General features: G+C 38.0%; 1 pseudogene; it reads left to right on the top strand.

Annotated features, from left to right (window-relative positions):
* The first annotated feature begins 971 nt into the window (after positions 1 to 971).
* On the top strand, positions 972 to 5159 carry LOC122212399 (annotated as a pseudogene).
* The last annotated feature ends 8200 nt before the right edge of the window (positions 5160 to 13359 follow it).

Below are 13359 nucleotides of genomic sequence, written 5' to 3'. Positions count from 1 at the left end.
CTTAACTGATTGAGCCACCCAGGCACCCCAGGACCCCTTTTGGTCTTAAAAATTATTGAAGTTCCCCAAGTGTTTTTGTTTATATGAGTAATATGTTCATCAATATTTACTTTACTAGAAGTTAAAACAGAAATCTTAAAAAGATCTATTTAATAATTCACTTAAGGGGCATCTGGGTGGCTTGGTCGGTTGAGCGTCCGACTTCAGCTCAGGTCATGATCTCACGGTCCGTGAGTTCGAGCCCCGTGTCGGGCTCTGTGCTGACAGCTCAGAGCCTGGAGCCTGTTTCGGATTCTGTGTCTCCCTCTCTCTCTGACCCTCCCCCGTTCATGCTCTGTCTCTCTCTGTCTCAAAAATAAAATAAACGTTAAAAAAATTTTTTTTTAAATAATTCACTTAAAAGTAAGAATAAACCCATGATTTGTTAACATAAATAATATCTTGTTAAATAAAAAATAAAAAGAGCCTTGAATAATAAATAAAATAAATAATAAAGTAAATAAATAAAATAAAATAATAAATAAAAAATAACTATATTTTCTAAAATAGAATTTAGTGAGAAGAATGGCATTGGCTTTTTTTTTTCTTCCTGCAAATCTTTCTAGTGTCTGGCTTAAGAGACAGCTGGATTCTTACATTAGCTGCTGTATTCAGTGTTTGCGATCTTACACATCATGGAGATTCTGGAGAGCAGCACTGTACCCTTGAGAGAGAATCAGAGTGAGAAAGGGAAACAATATCTTAGTACCATTATGAAAATAGTTTTCATCTCACAGACCTATGCAAAGGATCTCAAGAACCTTGGATTGCACTTTCAGAATTGCTTCTGTATAAAATCTGTTTGAATTCTATACCATGTGCATGGATTAGCAAGTCACAATACATCCCAACTTACATACATGCAAATATCCATACATGCATATGCATGTATAAATGTACACCTTTCAAGGCTCTCTTCTGATCTTTCTGGAATGCAAAAAGAAAGGTAACTGGAGGTTTCTGTGAAACAACCGTGTCACAGTTTTGATAATGCTTTTAGAAAGGAAAAGCGAATATATAGCTATTATATCTAGTATTTATTGGGTGCTTATTATGTACTGGACAGTGTGTCAAGAATTTTACCTGCCTTATATAATTTAATCTTTTCCTGAACCATATGAGAAAGGTGCTATTATTTTCTTCACTTTATTAAGGACAGACTGGGACTTAGAGAAGTTCAATCATGGGTCCGAGATCATGCAGCCATTAGGATTTTGCTACGTCCAACTCCAAAGCACATCGCTTTCAAAAACTAGAGTCTAAATGGTTGTCTTTTTTCTTCTTTTAGTGTTTAAAATTGTGGTAAAATACACATAACATAAAATTTACCATCTTAACCCCTTTTGAGTGTATCGTTCAGTAGTATTAAATACTTTCATAATGTGCAACTATCACCACTATCCATTTCCGTAATTCTTTTCATCTTGTAAAACTGAAACTCTATACCCATGAAAAGATAACTGTTCTTTCCACCCTTCCTCCAGACCCTGGCAATTACCATTCTTTCTGTCTGTACAATTTTGACTACTCTATAAATGGAATTACATAGTATTAGTCTTTTTCACATAGCAAGGTGTCTTCAAGATTCATCCATGTTGTAGCTTATATCAGAATTTCTTCCTTTTTATTTTAATATATGTGCTGCTGAAGTGAGCACAAAATTACCTCATTTTTAAAAGCTGAATAATTTTACATTGTAGGCATCTATCACATTTTGCTTATCACTTCCTCCATCGATAAACACTTTGGTTGCTTCCACATTTTAGCTATGGTCAATAATGCTGCTGTGAATAAAGTCTTTAGTTTAGTGAATATTATTATTATTATACCAATGTTCTTAAGTTTGACAAATGGACCATAGATATGTTAATAACGGGACAAGACAGTTTTGGTGAAGGAATTCTGTGTATGTTCTTGTAACTTTTCTGTAAATTGCAAATTGTTATAAAAGAAAGATATCTTTAAATAGTGAATGACAAACTTTTAATATTTGGTCAGTAATAAATATACCTTCAGGAAGATTCTTCTCACATGTAATTTCTTTCTACTTCAGTATAAGCATGTATTGCTATTTTTGTCTATTTCCTGTTAGTCATTAAGAACCTCTGCTCTTTACTTGCCATAAAAAGTGTTTTTTTATGACTAAAAATTTGAGAATTACAACAGCTTTTCACATATATTTGCATTTTAAACAATTCATGTTATTTAAACAACCCAAAATCATGGTTCAATTTTAATCCCTGTATAACTATTTGGCCATATTCTTTGGCAATACTGTCTTAAAGTCACATAAGTACAGCAAGCTGACAATCATTATGATTGGCTTTATTTTTTAACTTTATTGAGATACAATTGACATGGAACATTATGTAAGATTAAGGAATACAATGTTTTGATTTGATACACTAATATTTTGCAAAACGATTACCACCCTAGTGTTAGCTAATACTTCTGTCACATCATCTAATTACAATTTATTTTTTGTGGTGAGAACATTTGAGATTTATTCCCTTAACAACTTTCAAGTTTATAATACAGTATTGTTAGCTATAGTCCCCATGCTGTACTTTAGATTCTTCAGAACTTACCATCTTATGACTGAAAGGTTGTTCCCTTTGACCATGTCTCCCCACTTTCCCCACCCCACCCCCTAGTAATCACCATTCTACTCTCTGTTTCTATGAGTTTGATGTTTTTAGATTCTACATATAAACGAGATCATTCAGCATTTGTCTTTTCTAACTAATACCCTCAATTAGCATAATACCCTCAATTTCTATCCATGTTGTCACAAATAGCAGGATTTTCTTCTTTTTTAATGGCTGAATAGTATTCCACTATACCACATTTTCTTTATCCAGTCATCCACTGATGAATACTTAGGTTGTTTCCCTGTGGCTATTGTGACTATTGCAGCAAAGAACATGGGAGTGCAGATTCCTTTTTGAGTTAGTGTTTTCATTTTTTTTTTTTTTTTTGATAAATTCCCAGAAGTGGGATTTCTGGATCGTATGGTAGTTCTATTTTTAAATTTTTTCAGTAATCTCCATACTATTTTCCATAGTGGTTGCACCAATTTATATTCCCTCCAACAGTGCACAAATACTACACATCCTCACAAATACTTGTTATCTCTTATGTTTTCAGTGATAGCCATTCTAAATGTGCATGAAATCACAAGAACCCAACTAACCAAAACAATTCTGAGAAAGAAGAACAAAGCTTCAAACTGATGATGATCCAAACACTATGGTATTGGCATAAAAACAGACACATAGGTTCTAATTAATGGAACAAAGTAGAGGTCCCAGAAATAAACACAACATATACGGTCAATCAATTTACAACAAAGGAGCCAAGAATATGCAATGGGGAGAGAACAGTCTCTTTAATAAATGGTGCTGGGAGAACTGGATAACCATACACAGAAGAATGAAATGGGACCCTTATCCTAAACCACCTACAAAAATTAACTCAAAATAGACTAAGGACTTAAGCATAACTTGAAACCATAAGCTCCTAGAATAAAACATGAAGAAAAATCTCTTTGATATTGATCTTGGCAACAGTTCTTTTTTTATTTGACACCAAAAGCACAAACAACAAACACAAAATAAATGAGTGGGGCCACATTGAACTAAAAAGCTTCTGCAGAACAAAAGAAACAAGCACCGAAATGAAAAGACAACCTATGGAATAGTAGAAAATGTCTGCATATCATATATCTGATAAGGAGTTGCTATCCCCAAACTATGAAGGACTCCTACAACTCAATAGGAAAAAAAGAACAATTCCATTTAAAACTGGGCAGAATAACTTGACCAGGCATTTCTACAAAGAAGGCCTACAAATTACCAAAAGATTTATGAAAAGATGCTCAACATCACTAAGCAGCAGGGAAATGCAAACCAAAACCACAGTGAGAAAGCTAATTGTTGGTGTTAACAAAATGGATTCCACTGAGCCACCCTACCTACAGCCAGAAGAGATATGAGGAAATCGTTAAGAAGTCAGCACCTACATTAAGAAAACTGGGTACAGGCCCAGCACAGTAGCATTTATGCCAGTTTCTGGTTGGAATGGTGACAACCTGCTGGAGCCAAGTGCTAACATGCCTTGATTCAAGGGATGGAAAGTCACATGTAAAGATGGCAATGACAGTGGAACCACACTGCTTAAAGTTCTGGTTCTGCATTTGGCTACCCGCTCATCCAGCTGACCCTTGTGTCTGCCCCTCCAGGATGTCTACAAAATTGGTGATATTGGTACTGTCCCTGTGGGCCAGGTAGAGACTGGTGTTCTTTTTTTTTTTTTTTTTTTTTTAAATCTTTTTAATGTTTATTTTTATTTTTGAGAGAGACACAGAGACAGAGAGAGACAGAGAGAGATAGAATGTGAGTTGGGGGAGGGGCAGAGAGAGAGGGGGGACACAGAATCAGAAGCAGGCTCCAGGCTCTGAGCTGTCAGCACAAGCCTGATGTGAGGCTCAAACCCATAGACTGTGAGATCATGACCTGAGCCAAAGTCAGACGCTCAACTGACTGAGCCACCCAGACAGACACCCAAGACTGGTGCTTACACCCAGCATGGTGGTCACCTTTGCTCCGGTCAGTTTTACAGCTGAAGTAAAGTCTGTTGAAATACACCATGGAGCTTTGAGTGAGGTTCTTCCTGGGGACAACGTAGGCTTCAGTGTCAGGTATGTATCTGTCAAAGATGTTCATCGTGGCAATGTGGCTGATGACCGCAAAAACAACCTACTAATGGAAGCAGATGGCTTTATGGCTCAGGTGATTATCCTGGACCATCCAGGCCAAATCAGTGCCAGATATGCACTGTGGTAGATTGTCACACAGCTCACATTATTTGCAAGTGTGCTGAGCTGAAGATTTATTGTCGTTCTTGAAAAAAGCTGCAAGATGGCCCCAAGTTCTTGAAATCTGGTGCTGTTGCCATTGTTGATATGGTCGCTGGCAAGCTTTTCTGTGTTGAGAGCCTTTTTGCTGTTTGTGACATGAGACAGACAGTTGCTGTGGGTGTCATCAAAGCAGTGGGCCAATAAGGCAGCTGGAGCTGGCAAGGTCACCAGGTCTGCCCAGAGAGCTCAGAAGTCTAAATGAATATTACCCCCAATACTTGCCACCCCAGTCTTAATCAGTGGTGGAAGAACGGTCTCAGAACTGTTTGTGTCAACTGGCCTTTTAAGTTTAATAGTAAAAGACTGGTTACTGATAACAATGCATTGTAAAACCTTCAGAAGGAAAGGAGAATGTTTTGTGGACCATTTGGGTTTTTGTGTACATGGCAGTTTTAAGTTACTAGTTTTTAAAAGCAGTACTTTTTAATGAAAACAACTTGACCAAAAATCTGTCACAGAATTTGAGACCCATAAAAACAAAATTTTAATAAGGAAAAAAACTACAATGAGATATCTTTTCACATCTGTTAGAGTGGCATGATAAAAGATAACAAATGTTGGTCTTGGCACTTGATTTTTTTCAATTTGTCACCAAAAGCAAAGATAACAGAAACAAAAATAAACAAGAGGGGCTGCATCAAACTAAAAGGCACTGCAAAGGAGGAGAAAGAGAAACCCTTTTGGATTGCAGGTGGGAATGTAAACTGGTGCAGCCACTCTGGAAAACAGTATGGAGGGTCCTCAAAAAATTAAAAATAGAGCTATCCTACAATCTAGCAATCATAGGGTAAAGATCCTAGCACTACTAGGTATTTATCCAAGGGATACAGGTGTGCTGTTTCGAAGGGCCACATGCATCCCAATGTTTATAGCAGCACTATCAACAATAGCCAAAGTATGGAAAGAGCCCAAGTGTCCATCAACAGATGAATGGATAGAAGATGTGGTATATATACACAATATTGTATATATACACAAATATATACACACAATATTACTTGGTGATCAAAAATAATGAAATCTTGCCATTTGCAACTACGTGGATAGAACTGGACTGTATTATGCTCAGAGAAATTGTTCAGTCAGAAAAGACAAATATCATATGATTTCACTCATATGTGGCATTTAAGATACAAAACAGATGAACGTAAGGGAAGGGAAGCAAAAATAATATAAAAACAGGGAGGGGGACAAAACATAAGAGACTCTTAAATATACAGAACAAACTGAGGGTTGCTGGAGGGGTTTTGGGTGGGGAGATGGGCTAAGTGGACAAGGGGCATTGAGGAGGGCACTTGTTGGGATGAGCACTGGGTGTTATATGTAGGGGATGAATCACTGGATTCTGCTCCTGAAATCATTATTGTATTATATGCTAACTAACTTGGATGTAAATTAAAAAAAAAAAAAAAGCACAGCAAAGGAAATCATTAACTAAATGAAAAGGCAACCTACCTATTGGGAGAAATATTTATTTTATCATCCTGTTTAGCTATTGCAGTGTGGTGGGAGGAAATGTTTAAGTACTTGCTAGGCCTTTCTGCCAGAGTCAGGCAAACAACTTCTGAGTTGCAGCTTTGATCTTGACAGCCCTCATTTGTTAAGACACAGGCTTTGAAATGGGAAATTGGGAAAGACTTTAGAGAAAAGGTGTTTATTTCATGGTTATATATGGGTATGGGTCTTTACAGAACTGAATCTGTGTTATCAGCCAGGCTGATAGGATTGGGGAGAAGCCAAGGTTAGTGGTTATGTGGTTAGTATCTATGGCTGCTGGTCTGTGTGGTCATCATAGCCGGAGTGGAGTGGACAGTATGATAAAGGAATCATTGACTCTGGTTAAATGGTCTGACCCATGTTTTCAGATCAACGAGCTTCCCATCCAATGTGCTCTGGATACTCATGTACAGAGAATGAGTTATAAGGTTAACTTACTACATTATAAGGATAATAGTGAGGAGAGAGGGTAAGGTGATCAGATGGTTAAGGAAGGCAGCAGAGGCAGTGATTTGAGCTTTGTAAGATGGAAAAAGCAAGTCCTTGAATTTTCCTTTTTAAAAATAACTCTGAGGGGGTGCCTGGGTGGCTCAGTTGGTTAAGCATCCGGCTAAGGCTCACGTCATGATCTCGTGGTTTGTGGGTTCGAGCCCGCATTGGGCTCTGGGCTGACAGCTCAGAGCCTGGAGCTTGCTTGGGATTCTGTGTCTCCCTCTCTCTCTGCTCTTCCCCACTCACACTCTCTCTGTCTCTCAAAAATGAATAAACGTTAAAAAAAATTAAAAATAACTCTGAGACTGTGAATGGAATTTGCTTATGTTTATATGTTTCCTTAAACTATGAACTTCTTGAGAATAGGTTCTGTTTTATTTATTTATTAATTTTTAAATTTTAGTGTTTATTTTTGAGAGAGAGAGAGAGATGGAACGTGAGCAGAGGAGGGGCAGAGAGAGAGAGAGAGGGAGACACAGAATCTGTAGCAGGCTCCAGGCTCTGAGCTGTCAGCACAGAGCCTGATGTGGGGCTCAAACTCATAAACCGTGAGATCATGATCTGAACTGAAGTCAGACGCTCAACTGATTGAGCCACCCAGGTTCCCCACGGTTCTGTGTTTTAATAAATCTTTTTATCCCAAACAACTAACGCAGTGCCTATTGAATAATGTTTGTTGAAACAACCAAATTCCTGGGATCAGGATGCACATATTTTGGCAAGTCCTTATTCGGCCTACTCATGTTTTCACCCCACCTATCTACAGTGTGAATTATTCTTACTTATGTGTGCCAGGTACTATGCATAACGGTGTGATGGAAGGAACTGCTTTGGAGTTACCACACCTGAGTCCCAGAACTGCTTCTAAGTAGCTATGAGGCCTTGGACAAGTCACTTAAATTCTCTTGGTTTTTGCTTTTTAATTTATGAAATGAGGTTTTCGGACTACATCACGGAGGGAAATACCTGGGGAGCAGCATACTGTCAACCTTTCCTCCTACACCTATAACAGGGATGACGTCTTCACATAGCCACTGCCAGGGAGCCAGAAGTGACACTGAAATAAGATCTATTTCCTCTCCCTGAACAAGATCATCTCAAAGGTCTGTGGCCTAAGCTGTGAAAACACATACACAGCTAAAACTCAACTAGCCTCATCATGGGTTATTGGATACCCAGAGTCAATTGATTCCCTTTCTTTTTCATGTATTTTCTCCACCCCCCCCCTCCAGTTTTTTCCTAGACCTATTAATTTGGCTAGTTAGTATTTCCTATTTCCATGCCTTTCCTTTGAAGTGAGCAGTTAGGGGCAAAAAGAGACATAGAAGACCTGAAAGGTCTCCCACATCATTTGTCAGTTAGGTATGAATGAGAGCTGCCCACACAGAAGTTCTGCCACCATGGCCAAGACTCCAAGCATGACCAGACTGTACTTGTGCTGATAATTTGTACTCACACTTACTCCTGTAGCACCTGTAGTTACATCGACCCCAACACCTATACCTACACCTATGTCTATAACTATACCGACACATACCCTATACTTACACTTACATTTGAAAGCTCATGTCCTTTTTTTTTCCCCCTTCCTAGTATACAGAGAACACTGCAACAAGCTATACTGTTTGTTGCCAGACTCCTAAGCCAGGAAGAATTCTCTCAAAAACAACTGGCAATGACACATGTGAAACACCTTACTGAGAGTAGGTGCAAAACATTAAAGACATACAGCTTGGACCATGAAAAGACTGCGAGACAAGGATGTGAACTACTGGAAAGAATATAATGTAAAAAACAAAACAAACTCAAAACAATAACAACAACAACAACAACAACAACAACAACAACAACATGGAGAGACATAAGTTGCTCACCAGGAGCAAAGTCCAGTGCTAGGCAAACCTCAGAATACTCAAATAATCAAATTGTCTATAATATGTGATTTCTGGAATGCATGAAGAGTGACAGGCCGATTTTCTAGTAAGACAATCGTTCCTTTTCAGAATCTGCCCGGACTTGTTAAAACCTAACTCTTTCAATGATCTTTGGGTAAGATTTTCCAAAGAAGAGATCATCTTCCTGATTATTCTAATAGCTCACCTCATCAGAGTGGAATTTTGGATTACTTCATTTCATAAGCACAGGTCAGAGAATAAGCCTCTTGAGAACTGAGTTCCTCACTGGAAACTCTTGGTGGAGACACAGACAGACAGGCAGGGCTCTGGAATGGGCTATCTTCCCTGAAGAGTTAACACATCCCTCTCCTTCCGTATTTGCCCTCACATAAGCCCGTTTTATTTTCCACACACGACGTATTGATAGCTGAAATTGTTTTATCTTTTCTTTTCCCTTTGGGATGGCTCCCCTGTGGGTGATGGATGAGTGGGGTGCTGACCTTTAAAGTTGCAGGCTCATTTCTTTGGCCCACAGGGGAATATACACCAATTTTTGAATCTGAATGTTTTTAGGCAGAAACTCTCCAGCTCGACATAATCACCACTCCTTCCTGTCTCACACTTGCTTCTTCACACATCTGCGTTCTCTGCCTTATGTAGTAAGGCAAGAGTGTGGGAACTGTGGCTTCCATACAGTGGGTCTCCTGAGGGACCTATAACTTTGCAGAGTGGGGACCTCGTACACACATCAGCATGTACAGCGGCAAATGTTCAACAAGTATGTGTTCACTGGGGTATAAAGTGAGAGGTTTTATTTTTGGCTCCTTCCAACTTGTAGGTCAAGGAGGGGGCATCTTACCCGTCTCATACTTTCACTTTTTCACCTGTAGGAGAATTGAATGAGGTAGTATGTGGAACTGAGAAGGAACTGGAAGGTAGAGTCCCTGTGAAGATTCTTTTAAGACCCCTGATCGGTACTCACCAGACAATGAAGAACTTCCTTGTAGGCCAACTTTCCAGAGGACAGAGCTGCCCCCTTAGATGGGGAGCAAAGCTTTATCAGTCTCAATATTGTAACGCCCCTCTCCATGAAAGATGAAGTCATGAAGAATGATGTGGCCAGTTTTATCCTTTTTGGTTGTTGTTGTTTTGCAGAGGGGATTTGCTGACTGCTTCATGGTGTCATAGCTACAAGCCCATCCCAATGGTACTTTAAAACCGTTTAAAAATTTTTTTCTAGTTGGTAGAAATACATTTTTTTTTTTTTTTTTGTATATTGGTCTAAATTCATTAGGAATTCTAACTGGACATCTAGTTTCTTTTGGATTTTTCCAAACATAATTTTTGACTAATGGCTGTTTTAAAAATGCCTTTTATTTCTTTTTATTGGTTTATTCCATTGGCTAGTATCTCCAATATGATGTTGAGTTGAAATGCTGAATGGGTATCTTAGCCTCATTTCCAGTCTTAGGGGCAAAGCTTTCAATATTTCCCTCTAAGTTATATTTGCTACAGGATTTTTGTTAAGTATTCTTAATTACATTAAGGACGTTCTTTCTAGTTTTAAAACATTTTTTAAAAAATCATGAATGAGTGTTGAATTTTATCACATGCTTTTTATGGATTCATTGATATTATCATGCTAGTTTTGAATATTAAACGTTGTGTTCCTAGAATAAATTCAACTTGTTGATAATGCATTATTTTTTATATGTCTCAATTCATTTTGGTCACATATTGTTTAGAGTTTTTGAATTGATATTCATGAAAAGATTGTAATTACTCCCTCTCCCCCTTGTGATATCCTTACCTCGTTTTTGGTAATAAGATTATGCTGACTTTATAAAATCAGTTGAGAAGTGTTTTTATTTTTTCCAATTCTCTGTAAGGGTTTGAGTATATTAGTATTATTTCTTCCTTAAATATTTGGAAGAATTTATTAGCGTAGGTGTGTAGACCTGAAGATTTCTTTGTGGAGATGTTTTAAATTATAGATTCAGTTTATTTAAATATATACAGTAAAACCTTGGTTAATTCATTCTGGAAATATGCTTGTAATCCAAAGCACTTGCATATCAAAGAAAATTTCCCCATAAGAAATAATGGAGGCACACTTGGGTGGTTCAGTTGGTTAAGCATCCAACTTCAGCTCAGGTCATGGTCTCATGGCTCATGAGTTTGAATCCTGCACTGGGCTCTGGGCTGACAGCTCAGAGCCTGGAGCCTGCTTCAGATTCTGTGTTCCCTCTCTCTCTGCCCCTTCCCTGCTTGTACTCTCTCTCCCACACAAATAAATAAATATTTAAAAAAATAATGGAAACTCAGATGATTCGTTCCACAACCCAAAAATATTCATGTAAAAATGATTACAATACTGTAATATAATACAAAATAATAAAGAAAATACAAAATATAAAGAAAAATAAATAACCTGCACTTACCTTTGAAAACCTTCCTGGCTGGTGTGAGGGAGACAAGAGAGAGGAGAGTTATGTGTAAGATGACTTTCACTATCACTAACGTATGTTGACTACAATAAAGTATTAATAAACTCTTGTCATATACTGTATTTAATGTAACTGGCAATAAGGCAGCAGAGGAAAGGGTCTATGTCTGCAGGCAGCCTGACCTAGAATGAAGCAAAGTATCCCTAAGATTACTCTTGTATGGAAAAGCAAAGGACTGTCCATAGGTTCTTCGAAGTGACAAAAAATACACCAATGCCAGCTGTGGGCACCTTTCAATGTTCTGAAAAATCACTGATTTCTGCCAAACACCGCAGCCTGGGAACAAGCATCCGAGCATGGGAAATGATCACCCATAATCCTGCAATGAGAGAGACAGGGGGAGAGAACCATTGGCTCAGTTGTGGTCATCTGACAGTTGATGTCACATACTACTCGTATTGCAAGATATTGCTTGTTTATAAAGTTAAAATGTATTAGAAATGTTTGCTCATCTTGTGGAACACTTGTACAACAAGTTACTTGCAATCCAAGGTTTTACTGTATTACTATTCAGATTTTCTATTTTATTTTGTTTCAGTTTTGATATTTTGCATTTTTCTAAGACTTGTCTTGTTTCTTTTTCTTTTTCTCTTTCTTTCTTTCTTTCTTTCTTTCTTTCGAGAGAGGGAGCAGGGGAGGGGCAGAGGAAGAGAGAATCTTAAGTAGGCTTTTGCCCAGCACAGAGCCCGATGCAGGACTTGATCTCACCACTGTGAGATCATGACCTGAGCTGAAATCAAGAGTTGAACACTTAACTGACTGAGCCACCCAGGCGCCCCTGTCCTTTCTTTTTTAAAACAAAATTTTGGAGTATGTAGTTGACAAACAATGTTACATTAGTTTCAGGTGTATAAATAATGATTCTACAAGTGTATACCTTATGCTATGCTCACCACAAGTGTAGCTATAATCTCTTATCATACAATGCTATTACAATATCATTGACTATATTCCTTATGCTGTATCTTTTATCCTGTGATTTCTTTATTTCATAACTGGAAGCCTGTTTCTCTTACTCCCCTTCACTCATTTTGCCCATCCCCCCACCTGCTCCTCTCTGGCAACCAGCAGTGTGTTCTCTGTATTTATAGGACACTTGACATTTTCATCCAAATTTTCAAATTCATTTCCATAACATTGTTCCTAACATCTCCTTATGATAATGTTTGTAGGATTTGTAGTGCTGTCTATTCTTCATGCTTGACACTAGTAATTTGTGCCTTGTTTCTTTATTGTTCTTGATAGGGCTATATAAATTTTATTAAAATTGTCAAAGAACTAGCTTTTGGCTTTGTTGATTTTTCTCTATTGTGCATTTATCTTTCTCTATTGTATGTTTATATTTGTTGATCTTTGTTTTTATCTTCATTATTTCATTCTTTAACTTGATACGGGTTTGGTATGCCTTTGTTTTCCTAGCTTTTAAAAATAGGTACTTAGATTACTGATCTTTTGTCATTCTTCTTTTCTATGTATTTGAAGCTATGTTTCAATCTAAGGACTCCTTTAGCTGCACCTCCCGAATTTAAGAATCATTGCCTAAGACTCGGTCTCAAGTTTATGCCAGTGATGAGTGGTTTTTAACTGGGGTGATTTTACTGCCCCCACCCCCTGCCCTCAGGAACGTTTGGCAATGTCTGGAGACAGTTTGGTTGTCACATCTAGGAGAGGGGAGCTACCAGCATCTAGTGAGTAGAGGTGAGGGCTGTTGCTCAAAATTCTACAATATACAGGACAGCTCCTCATAACAAAGAATTATGTGGCTCAGAATGTCAATAGTGCTGAGGTTGAGAAACCTTGTGGGTTTAGATCTACTTATTACCCATAAATGTACTTGCCCCCCTGACCCCCAACCCCATAATGCCCTCCACATGGCTTGTTTCTTTACTACTTTAGGATTCCCAAGATGCTACCCCTAATCACACTATACATGTAGTTCTGCATCATGCTATATAATCTCTACTGTTGTATTTTCCCTCATAGCACATTATGCATGTTATCATATGATGTA

The sequence above is a fragment of the Panthera leo genome, chromosome F3, assembly GCF_018350215.1.
Source record: "Panthera leo isolate Ple1 chromosome F3, P.leo_Ple1_pat1.1, whole genome shotgun sequence".
NCBI lineage: Eukaryota > Metazoa > Chordata > Mammalia > Carnivora > Felidae > Panthera > Panthera leo.
This window is presented reverse-complemented; position numbering and strand designations above follow the sequence as displayed.